This window comes from Homalodisca vitripennis, unplaced genomic scaffold (assembly GCF_021130785.1).
Source record: "Homalodisca vitripennis isolate AUS2020 unplaced genomic scaffold, UT_GWSS_2.1 ScUCBcl_640;HRSCAF=3096, whole genome shotgun sequence".
Classification (NCBI taxonomy): domain Eukaryota; kingdom Metazoa; phylum Arthropoda; class Insecta; order Hemiptera; family Cicadellidae; genus Homalodisca; species Homalodisca vitripennis.
In genome coordinates, this window is record NW_025776762.1 from 80,182 (window position 1) to 88,613 (window position 8,432).

Consider the following 8,432-nt stretch of genomic DNA (forward strand, 5'->3'; position numbering starts at 1 on the left):
TAGCCGATCAAGTAGGAAATTCCGTTTATGCAACGACTAATTTGGTCTGTTGCATGAATAGTATCTTTTCATGCAAACAGCTCTATGCGAACGTTATCTTTTAACATGAGACGATTTTTATGAATAGCTAACTTACGAGCTAACTATGTGGCCGACAGTTAAATAGTCCTTCAGTTTTAATTTAAGAGAACTACAACTGCATTTCCTGAGACTATGGGGAGTTCGTTGAAAAACTTAGGGCCAAAATATGATATCTTCCTGCTGACTTCAAGTCTGACTGCACGAGAACTTCTCATGGAACATGGGGCCAGAAAATCATCCATAAAATGAAAAACTATATGAATGCTTATGGAAACATATTATTTATCAGTTTGTAAATGGTTTTACACTTCACGTGTATTAAACCGAATCCAAAATAAGCACTGTACATCATAAACTTACTAATTTTCTCCACATTGGTATTTAATGGGACTATATTCCCGTTTTTAGTAGTGTATCGAGCTTTGTTTCTATTATTTATTGCTTTTCGTAAATTCAATATTTGCTGTGTGTGTTTATATTTAATATTATTTTTACGGAAATCTAATAAAATAAATCAAGAAATATAAAGTACGTGTAGTTATGTAGAGAGATATAATACAAAATTTTTTGTAGTAAAGGCGATGAAATTGAATGTACTGAAAAATCGAGTCTATCTCGACCAAAGTTGAATTTATAATCTTTATAAATTAGCTACATTCGCTACTCGCAGCGTGAGATTCGGTTCCAGGCCAATTTTTCTGCTATTTACTAAAATTTCTCCTGAGTTTTTTGTCACCGTGATTCTTGCCAATAATACCTGTCTCGTGAACGATTGCGCAATATAAAAATAGCAGTCACTTTCTAGAATAATTATTACTAGTACATTCTTGATAGGAATAATACTCATTTTTTTATTATTTATGATTATAAATAGATGTGTGTGTATGTGTGTAGTGTGTGTGTGTGTGTGTGTTACAATAATTTTTAAGTTCTTTAGAATTAGAACTTTGTTATAACTGAATACGGCTAAAACAAGTTGTCTTTCGACAATAGTGAATAGGAAAAATACTGTTCTTTGGTTAGTTGGTCAGACGTCTTCTGTTTTTCACCAGACAAAAGTTCCTTAGAAGTTAGGTACATTCAGTAATTTTTTTGATAAGAATGAAATAAAACTGTACAAGAGCAGCAAATTCAACTGCAAAACATTTCTTAGATATCTGGAGAACAGCGAGAATACCAACTAGATTAAAAAATATGTTGTATAGAAGCATGAAAACATGTCTAAAAATAGCAAAACCTAAAGAAAATAATAAAAATGAAGCTAAAAGGTCAGATATGGAAGATAGTAAGTCTCAAATCTGGAAATGTTTGGAAAAGATTTGATTAATTAATTACTTATAATTTGCTTCATTTATAGTAACAGTTTTTATGTTGAGTTTCAGCCAAATACGAAACGGCTCCGCATATTTAAAACCTATCTGTATATGCGAACAATAGGTATTTAGTTTTTTATCTGTTTCAGTATAGATTTGATGGCTTAAGATAAATCTCAAAAGCAAAGCCGACATAATATTTCAGTTCTACATTTGCATATAGTTCTTTTTTTTCTAAAGAAGTTCCATGACGAGCCTCTCACTCGCTAAAAATCTTACTTCAAACGTCTACCACATTAAAATATACTCCTATATTACCTCGGATATATTGTTTTACTGATTGGGTAGTATTCGCCAACGTGCTTGAGTAAAATAACAGTAGTTTATAAGTAAATTGTAATTATAATAACAAAAAATGTGTAGACAAGCACGTGTTTCTGTTTCAAATTTAAGCTTTCTTCACTTTAACTCATCATTATTCTAAAAGAAATTACAGTAAAAATCTTATACAACATTTGTTGTTCTTAAAGAAAGATAAACCAAAAATTAAGTGTTCCAAGTTAAATATTGAAGCCGTAATTAATTGTTGTTTACCCTTAGGAAATCAGATATTAATTTCAGTTTAAAGAAATACTGTATGAGAATATATGTTCTGCATGTGGTAACTGATTTGGTTTTATACTCATTAGACTAGTACTTATTTATAAATCACGCAATATTTATTACTGACTATCTTTACAAAATATATTAATTTAAAAGTTTATGTTATTGGTTAACTGTACTTATATCGAGTTATAACAATATGGAACAACAAAGTATTGCACGACAAGTTACGCTGGAAACACTTCACACTAACTCCAGCCAACTAATTACAATTTTTGTTACTTTTTTTTCTGTTGTCGAAGTTTTCATTGTTTCCTCTTGAGAGATGATTCTTATGTCGCGCGTGTGTGGTACGGCAGAGTTTGAAACGAGTCACACGTCAAAAAATCTCAGCTATACCACACGTGCGGACACAACATGTGTCCGCACGTGTGTAAATAGTTAGTAAAGTAAATAGTTACATACTTAATTACTTATATTTACTTATGTATGTAAATAGTTACATACTATTTACTTCACTGTAGATTTTGAGATTTTCGATGACTCCAGATGTTTATTTCTGAATCTTGACACTTGTTTTAATATCTTAAACATAACAGCCTCTTAAAGGTTAAGAAATTTCGTTATAAAAATGTTTCTTTTCAAAATAAAAGTCAGATAACAACTGCACAAAGATACTCTGGTGATGAGTGGGGTTACCGTGTTGACTGAATATCATTTCTCAAGATAATCACTAAGTCTGATGACTCTTAGATAGGACAAACAACAAGATAACAAATGTTTTGGGATTTGCTCATCTTTTAGCGCAGAGCGTTATTAACAGTGCTCTTACCTAAATCTTCTTACCTTTTAAATTAGCTTCTTTACTATTATATTACAGCTGTAGTAGTGTAGATTTACTACACATACAGACTTATCATGTCGTCCCGGCTGTTTACTGGCATTTTTAACAGTGATCTTACCCAAATCATACCTTTTAAATTAACTAAATTACAATTTTCTTACAGCTTTAGTAATGTGATTTAGCAAACATTATATTTCATGGCAAATAACTATTATAATATAAAAATAAAAATGTACAATTCGTGTAACGTCATTAACGAATATGTTACAAGATAGAATTGGTGTAATATTTTAAGCGCCTAAAATTAATAATGGTAGAAATTAACAGAATTACTGTTACACATTTGAGACTTAAATTTAGTGCTACAGAATACAAAAGTAACAGCAAAAATATAATACTCTATAATCATACATAACGCATAATACATTAACACTAGGTGGTTGTTAATTACAATTATACACCTATCTATCTATTTATAAAGTTATTATGAGTAGGTTCGATTGCTTATTAATAATTTACCTACGAAAGTAATATAATTTGAAAATAAAATGCACGGTTTTACTTTTAAATACTTTGTTTAAAACAATAAGGAAAATAGATATAAAGAAAACAGGATGTTCCGGAGATTTGACATTCTTTAGTTATAATAATTCTTTTATTGCATTTTGGCAATAATACATTGCATTGCAAAAGTCAGGTTTAAGTATTTGTAAAAAAACCCTACTATACACATTCATACTTAAAATACTCATTCAAACATACATCTCTTGTCCTTTCACGCCAACATTCATTCAACATGAGACTCGGGGCTCTACTAATAATTAATTGTTATGTAAATTTTTGATTCTGTAAATTTTTATTCTAATTCTCCCAGCAGCCAGCCATGAACTCTTCGACAGAATAAAACGCATTCGACACCAGTAGGCGCTTCAGAAGAGCTTTAAACTGGTTTAAATTATCCGATTGTATAAGACCCTCAGGGAGCCGATTGAGAATTTTGACTCCAGCCTGTGACGGCAAGCGTTCGAAAGCCACCGTCCTATGCTGTTCTGCACGGTAACTCTCCCTGCCTCTAGTTTCGTAAGAGTGAATGTCACTACCCCGAATAAGAACACATTTCGATCGACAATACAGGGCAACCTCCAATATATAGAGGCAGGGCAGAGTCAGCAATCCGAGCTCCCTGAAAGCATCCCTGCACGACTCTCTGATGTTTAATTGGAAAATTATTCTGACAGCTTTTTTTTGTAGTCTGAATACTCTTACTAGATTGTATTTGGCACAGCTGCCCCAAAGTCTTAAACCATATGTCAGGTATGGATAAATCAGGCCAAAATAAGCCATTCTTAAGACTTTTTGTGAACAATAGTTGGCAAGGTTACGCAGGGCGTAGATACCTGAAGTAACACGAGCACAGATATAGTCCACATGATTGTTCCAGGTTAGACCTTTGTCGAGGTACATCCCTAGGAACTTGGTAGAGTCAGTATTCTCCAAGAGCTCATTCTCTACAAAAACTGCCGGGTGGCATACATCTTCATTTTGTCGGAGACAAAAGTTGATGACATTAGATTTTGTACTGTTTGTTCTTAAGTTGATCTCAGAAAAATTTTGAATGCAGCAATTGACAGCAATGAAGGATTCAATTTCAAGATTTTCTTTCGAAGTTGATTTTATGCAGAGAGTCGTATCATCGGCATATTGAATTATCTTTCCATTTTGGATCGATGAATTTATTCGATTTACATATAGAAGAAAAAGAACCGGCCCAAGAATAGATCCCTGTGGGACTCCATGAACCAGTTTATTTCTCCTCGACATGACACCCGAGATCTGCACACACTGGTATCTGTCCCTGAGATAAGACGAGATCCATTTATGAGGGAGACCCCGAATGCCACAAAGCTCTAACTGGTTCATCAGTGTCTCATGATGCACGCAGTCAAACGCTTTGGAAAGGTCGAGAAATACGCTGAGCACATGTTCTCGCCTCTCCAACCCATCGACAACATTATCCAGAAGGTTTGAAATTGCATCGATTGTGGATTTGTTTTTCCTGAATCCAAACTGATTTGGACTCAAAATCTCAAAACGCTCTAGAAATGCATTTAGCCGAATCAGGAAGGCAGCCTCAAAGACTTTACTGAATACCGGCAGGATTGAAATCGGCCGGTAGTTGCTCATTTGCCTGGAATCACCTTTCTTAAAGATCGGTGTTAATTTTGCAGTCTTTAAAATTGAAGGGAAAGAGCCTTGAATGAAAGAAAAGTTTATTAATTTGGTTAGTAGTGTCAATATATGCTGAAAGCATAACTTGAGCAACCACACTGAGACACCATTTATGTCGGTCGACTTTTTTGATTTCAATCTCTGTATGATGCGGGCCACCTCATCCTCGTCAACAGGGGCAACGACCATGGAAGTCAGCGGTTCCGGATTTCGACCCGTACCGCAGCCGGACCTCCCACAAAACGAAGCAGAAGACACCGAAGAGAAATAGGCACTAAACTCATTCGCTATATGTTCCGGCTGTGTAAAGATTTTATCTTCATTAACAATTTCCGAACATTTTAAACTTTTTGTGGACTTTAGTTTGGCGGTTTCGTTAATAATTTTCCAAGCCGTTTTTGAAAAATTGTCACAGTTCCTTAATTTTTTATCAATTTCGTAGGCTTTAGCCGCTCTTATAACTTTTTTGTAAGTTCTTTTATAATTTCTAAAAAAAGATTTTAAATTCCTCATTTTTTGTTTTTATAAAAATTGAATGATAAAATTTTATTTTTTTCCTGGAAGTTAAAATACCGCGAGTAATCCACGTATTCTGTTTGGCAATTTTTTTTACTCTACTGGTTTTTAAAGGACATGCCAAATTCAGATAAAAGATGAAACTATTGTTGAATCAATTAAACATGTCATCTAGGCAATTATAATCGTCTAGGAAATCCCAGGATTCCAGCGCTAGATGCATTTTCAGTTCATGAATATTTTTTGGTCGCACAACGCGTTTGTATTGGAGCTCCGATGCCCCATCTCCATCCTGCGGACAATCGTCAATAAGAACTTCCTGCGCGAAATGGTCTGAGATGGCCGCATTCAAAACAGAAACAGAGACATTCGAGATATTTCAGTAACATAGAAAATTAGTAACACTAAGTTTCCAGATCTGTCATATGATCCCTAACTCAGGGGAACAAAAACAAGGAAGATAGCTTGTTTAATTCTCTTAAATCTGGAAATTTTTAGAAAAAATTGTATTACTTGCTTACTTACTTTGATTCATTTGTACTGACCATTAGAGCCTTAGCCAAATATGAAACAGCTCCGCATATTTAAAACTCACCTGTATATGCGAACAAGACGTATTTAATTTTGGATCAATTTCAGTATAGCATCTGATGGCTTAAGATAACTCTTCACAGCAAGGCCGATATATTTAAATCTCACCTGTATATGCAAACAATAGGTATTTAATTTTTGATCAATTTTAGTATAGCATCTGATGGCTTAAGATATCTCTTCACAGCAAGGCCGATATATTTAAATCTCACCTGTATATGCGAACAATAGGTATTTAATTTTTGATAAATTTCAGTATAGCATCTGGTGGCTTAAGATAACTCTTCACAGCAAGGCCGATATATTTCAGTTCTGTATTTACTTATTTATAGTTTTGTTTTTCTAGAGATCCCAGACGGAGCCTGGTTCCGGCTACCTCTCTCACTCGAAAAACATCTCACTGCAAACAATTACCACATTAAAATATACAACTAAATAACTTGACAATAATATTTTTTTGATTGGGTAGTATTCGCTAATGTATTTTAGTCAAATTACAATATTTTAGTTTTTGAGTTATGGTAACGAGGATTATGTAGAAAAAACACGGGTTTCTGTTTAAAATTTAAGCTTTCTCGAAGAAAAGTAAGAACTGCTCCGTTGGACGAACTGAAACGACCTAGCCTCCGTGTCCTGTTCAGTAGCAAGGCAATACATATTTTTTGGAAGCCTATGAATGGATGAAAAGAGCAACTATGTAAATGGATCTTTTGTGAACCTTTCAAGGACGTAAATTTCTTAGAAGTAGTATTTCAAGCAGGACAAAATAGCAACACTCCGCTTGGTTAATGTGCTTAATGGCCTACAATGGCTCTTACCTTAAATAAGACACAACCGATGTTCTAACGATAATATGTATTAAACCATGGAATGATATTTTTGGAATGTTTGCTGTTTTAAAGTAACAGGAATTGATAAAAACTTTGTGGGGTGGCAACTTCTGTCTAAAACGTATCAATTATTCTCTTTTGTTGTCCATTCGTGAATGGATGCTACCAGTGATTTATTGATTTCATTCATATAGGAATTAAAAATAACATGGCAATTTATATATGCCAGAAAAATATTATTACATGTAATGTGGTTAAATTAAATTGCATGCTGTGAAACTGTCTTATTCAATTTGATTCACAATTACAATATGTTTAATCTCTATGTTAGTATTATGATAACTAACAGACAGTCATGAAATATTTACCGCACTTAATTCGAAGCTATAACTATGATTCTTTTACGTTTTTTGAGGTACTTTTCATTGTGTAAAATTAGCTTTCCCTCAATAAGTTAAAGCTCTAAAATGATCATTAGAGAACTAACGATAGTCTTGCAGAACCTAACAGGATCTAACAAAAAACCTAAAAAATTAAAATAAATTATATTAATGATATAATAATTCATTCATGAGAAGTTACAGGAACCCTAAATATACATATATCGAAAACCTAATTATATTTAAATTTGGGTAAATTACGTGATATGCTGTGAAATTTACCTCACATTCAATCAGTGTTTAAACTTATTAATATTGCTAAGATAATAAATTTTTCACAAGAACAAACAGGAACTAATGTTGGATATGGAAAAATGTGGTAAAGGTATAACTTGATTGTTTCATTTCACTGACATCTGGGAAACAATGACGCCTGAAGAAACGGACTGTACTCCCGGCCAGGAAACATCCATTGCTCAGTCAATATCACGAAATATCTTCTATTTGAGAGAATGAAATTACCACGATTCGTTATCAGCATTCAAGACCAGTACTTACAGTATTATACAGTATTTAAGTAAAAATTAAACAAAATAATAACTAATAAATGATTTCGTAAAGGTTTACAAAAAGCTTCTTTATGACTTTAATTGTCAAGTACGAACAGTAAATTTGTGTACGTAGTTCTTCATAATATATACAAAAAATGTTGTATAAGAATAGTTTTACTCTCATAACTTTTGGAATAATGATGAGTTTCAGTGGATAAAGCTAAAATTCTGAACAGAAAATTATGTTTTTGGTTATCATAATTTACAACAATAGACAAATATATATATGTATTATTCGAATACATGGGTGTTTACTATCCAATCAAACAATTGTTTCCGAAGTAATATATGTGTATATTTTAATGTGGTAGTCGTTTGAAGTGAGATGTTTAGCGTGCGAGAGAGGTGCCGGGGCCCGGCTCCACCAGGGTTTTTCTTTAAAAAGACAAACTATAGATAACAAAGATTCTCAATGCGAAAGAGGCTAGATTTAA